The sequence below is a fragment of the Myotis daubentonii genome, chromosome X (genome assembly GCF_963259705.1).
Source record: "Myotis daubentonii chromosome X, mMyoDau2.1, whole genome shotgun sequence".
NCBI classification, from domain to species: domain Eukaryota; kingdom Metazoa; phylum Chordata; class Mammalia; order Chiroptera; family Vespertilionidae; genus Myotis; species Myotis daubentonii.
In genome coordinates this window covers 21,048,873-21,053,400 of record NC_081861.1, presented here as the reverse complement: position 1 = coordinate 21,053,400, position 4,528 = coordinate 21,048,873, and the positions used below count along the sequence as shown (strand labels likewise).

Here is a 4,528-nt window from a genome sequence, read left to right as displayed (position 1 = left end):
TTATCTTACTTTTGTTAAGTTGTTTTTCTTAGTGATCAGAAATACCACATTGTCTCCAGTCTCTTCAATGTGTTGTGAGTGAGCTCCATCAGAGAATGGGAACTTTTTGGACCATAAAAAATGGCAGTACACTGCTTTATGTCCCAAATCCTCCACGTCAAAATCATGCACATTCTCGGGGTTGTCTTTCTGAATGTGAAGAGTAACCATAGATTTGTTTTAATTATCTTTAATATACAATCTTTTGTAAGCTTTATAACCAATTGTGGCTGTCCCAGCAGCAATGATAACTGCTGCAATTTATTAAACTCCTATGCTGGAATTCAGACTCATGGTACCTTTACAGTGGGGCCTTGACTTACAAGTGTCCCAACTAATGAGTTTTTTGAGATACGAGCCGTCTCTTGGCCGATTTTTTGCTTTGAGTTGCGAGCTAAAGTTCGGGTTACGAGCTAGCTTCAGATACCCCACCGCTAGTTGGCGCAGCGAACGTCACAGTGAACGCCACAACATCAGTCCAGCATCACGTGTCTCACTCGTTCACTTTATGACTTGACATACGAGTAATTTGAGCTACGAGCTCCATCACGGAATGAATTAAACTCGTAAGTCAAGGCCCCACTGTATTTGCAAGGCATGTGCACAGGACACTGAATACAAATGGGCTAGTGGGAACAGACTGAGTCAAGGTGTAAAAAGTGACCTAAAGGCATTGATTCCCCATCTAATGTATTCTTCATTTCAGTGATTGTATTCCTCATTTCTTACTGTTGTTTTTATGGTTTTTATTTCTTTGTGTAAGTTCTCACTGAGTTCGTCTATTCTTCTCCTAAGTTCATTTAGCATCTTTATAACCAGTGTTTTTAACTCTGTATCTGTTAGATTGCTTGCTTCCATTTTGTTTAGTTATTTTCCTGGAGTTTTGTGCTATTCTTTTATTTGGAGCATGTTTCTTTGCCTCCTCATTTTGGTTGCCTCCTTGTGTTTATTTCTATGTATTAGGTAGATCTGCTACATCTCCCAGTCTTGGCAGGTGACCTTGTGTTGGGCCTAGTGCACAGACTCCATGGTCACCTGAGCTGGGTGCTTCTGGGGTGTACCTTGTGTGAGTTGTATGTGTCCTTCCATTGTAGTTGATCCTTGATTACTGTTGGCATGTCAGTGGGTGGCATTGACTGTCAGGTTGACTGGCTGTTAGGCCTGGCCATGACTAAAAGATGAGCTGTTGTATGTGGGATGACCCCATGGAGAGGGATTTACCTTAACGAGACTCTGATGCCTACCAAGTCCACTCTTTGGGTGTGTCATTTATGGAGCTAATTGGGTTGTGCTCTAGTGTGGTCTGAAGCTGACCATCAGGCATGTTAGTTCTGGGGCTTCTTGGGAGGGTTTCCAGTGCAGGCCAATGTCAGCCGCTGCCTGGGTCTGGCCCACGTCACCAAGTAGGAGTTCCAAAGTGATCTGCAGTCAGTAGCTACCTGTGCTGGACTTGCAGGTGCTTGGGAGAGGCTATGCTGTGAACCAAGGCTGACTGCAACTAGTGCTTGGGGCATGCCAAGGTCAGCTGCTGCTTGTTTGGAGTTTGTGTACCTTTTAGGTATTTCAGGCAAGTCTGCAATGTGGGTTGAGGCCAGCTGTCTGTGAGGAACAGCTGATGATAAAGGTTCAGATTAGTTCAAGGGCTGGGTGAGTTGGGGTCTCAGGAAATTTCCAGGGTGGGGCAAGTAGTGTTAGACTACTTGATGGAGACTCAGATATGGCACCTGCTGCAGGCTCTGTGGGGGGAGGGCTCAACAAAGGAACAATGGCAGCTGCTAGCACTTCTGTATGCAAGAGAGCTGCCTCTCTGGTTCTTGTGATGCAGCCAGACAATTCAGTTTCAACCTGTATGGCCCTAGCATTTTTCCAGCTGCTGTCCCTTTGCTAGAGTTTAAGCAGTGGTTCTCAACCTTCTGGCCCTTTAAATACAGTTCCTCATGTTGTGACCCAACCATAAAATTATTTTCGTTGCTACTTCATAACTGTAATGTTGCTACTGTTATGAATCATACTGTAAATATCTGATATGCAGGATGGTCTTAGGCGACCCCTGTGAAAAGGTTGTTCGACCTTCAAAGGGGTCACAACCCACAGTTTGAGAACCGCTGGTTTAGAGCCAGTGTTTGTGAGCGAGTGAGTCCATGTATGGGCCCTTTAAGAAGACACCTGTGTCAATAACAGCCCTTCATCTCACTGGATGAAACCCCCTCTGATTTTCACAGCCAGATGTTGTTGGGACCCCTCTTCCTGGCACTGGTGCTCTGAGCTGGGGAGCCCAGTGTGGGGCTGGGACCCCTCATTCCTCGATCTTTAACCACCACACATAGGTGTGGGACCAGCCCATTTTGCATCTCTGTCCCTCCTACATGTCTTTGTGTGTTTTCTTTATATCTTTAGTTATAGGAGTTCTGTTGAGTTAGATTTCAGGTGGTTCTCGAGTGTGGTTGTTCTATAATTTAGTTGTAAGTTTGATGTGGTCATGGGAGGAGACAAGCACAGTGTGTATCTACACTGTTGTCTTGACTGGAAGTCTTGTAAAGTTCTGCTGGTCTCACCTCTGTCCACTCATGAAGCTGTAGTCAGCTGGCAGCTGGCAGCTGGCCTGGGGCTAAAGGGTGTAAGATGGCTGCACTAACATGCCTGCGGAAGAGGTGCTATGTGTCCACTGGGCCTCTCTATTTGTCTCTAAGCAGTCTCCTCTCATTCATACTTTTTCTCAGGCTTTTTAACCTGGCAGAAGTGTTCCAATAGGGCAAAAGTGAAAGGCTACAGGGCTTCTTAAAGCCTAGTCTCAGAAGTTACAAAACATCAATTTTGCTTCATTCTACCATACTATTATGTATGCAGACTAACTCATTTAACCCTAACAACAGTGCTATAAAAAGTAGGTACCATTACTATCTTCATTTCTAAAATGCAGAAACTAAATCTCAGCACTAGGTAGTTTGACTACAAGCATCCAACAGGCAAACCACAGAACAAGACATAGGTTTTATTTCCACTTACCTAACAGCAAACTCTGTGACAATTTTTTTTTTTAAAATTAAAGTACTAGAGGTCTGGTGCACGGATTTGTGCACTGGTGGGGTCTCTTGACTGACCTGCAGGGATCAGTGGACATCCACTCTGCCACAGCCCAGCCTTACCTGCCAGCTGGTCTGGCTCCAGCCTGCTGTCTGCATCGATCCCGCACAGCACAAAGTAGTGCGGGAAGCGGCAGGTGGCCGGGGAAGATCCAGATAAGCTGGGCACTGTGCCACTCCTTCTCATCCCGGCCCCACTGTGCCTGCTGCTGCTGCAGCTTGGGTGCACAGGGGGAGTGTCCATGCGAGAGGCTCGCGACACTGCAGCTGAGCTTGCCAGCCGCCAGCCATGAGTCCGGTGTCTGGCGCCCACCTGTCAGCTAAGTAGCGCTCCCACTGTGGGAGCACACTGACCACCAGGGGGCAGCTCCTGTGTTGAGCATCTGCCCCTTGGTGGTCAGTGCGTGTCATAGATACTGGCCGGTCGTTCACTTCAGTCATCTGGTTGCTTAGGCTTTTATATATATACTAGAGGCCCGGTGCACAAAAATTTGTGCACTCAGTGTGGGGGGGAAGTCCCTCAGCCTGGCCTGTGCCCAGTCACAGTCCAGGACCCCTTGGGGGATGTCCACCTGTTGACTTAGGCCCACTCCCTGGGGGATCAGGCCTAACCTTGCAGTCAGACATCCTTCTGGCAGCCAGGGAGCCCTGGGGGGATGTCCAAGTAAAGGCTTAGGTCCCCAACAGATCAGGTCTAAACCATTAGTTGGACATTCTTAGTGCTGCCATGGAGGTGGGAGAGGCTCCTGCCACCACCACTGCGCTGGCCAGCCATGAGCCAGCTTCTGGCTGAGTGGCACTCCCCATATGGGTCTTCTGGGTCCTGCCCTGCCTTGCCTTTTTTTTTCTAAGACATTTCACTTTATTTAAAAGAAGCCAATATACAGGATATAAAGGGTATGATATTTACAACAGTACAGTAAACAGGTTGGTTTCCCGGTAGGATCAGTAGTCTTTCAGTAAGTTTAAGCCCCCCTTCCCCTTGATGCTCGACCCAGCTGGCAGACAAACAGCAACAGTGGGGTGGGGTGGGACTGCAGGATAGAAAGTCTCCCTGAAGAGGTTAAAAATCATGTAGATGCTAAAATGTCCACGAAGGGGTCTTGGGGGTGAAGGGTGCCTCTGCCTCATTCCTTTGAGGGCTTGGCAGCAGGAATGTTGAGGGATTTGCCCCAAACTAACACATGGCCCACCCTGAGCCTGTAAATCTTCCACCCATGGAATATTCCCTTCTGGAGAGAATCAGCTCTAATCCCTCAGCCAGTGCCTGGAGGAGCCGCCCAGGCTGTGGGCACAGCCAGGACTGTGGACATTTCATGGCATTTCCACTCCCACTCCAGCTGCCTAACAACTCTGCACTGCTCCCCTCGCCCCCATCACCCCATCAGGAGGCCGTGCACAGGAGG

At 48.1% G+C, this 4,528-nt stretch overlaps 1 pseudogene; it reads right to left on the bottom strand.

Annotated features, from left to right (window-relative positions):
- LOC132223417 (CDGSH iron-sulfur domain-containing protein 1-like) lies at nt 1–333 on the bottom strand (annotated as a pseudogene).
- Nucleotides 334–4,528: the final 4,195 nt, after the last annotated feature.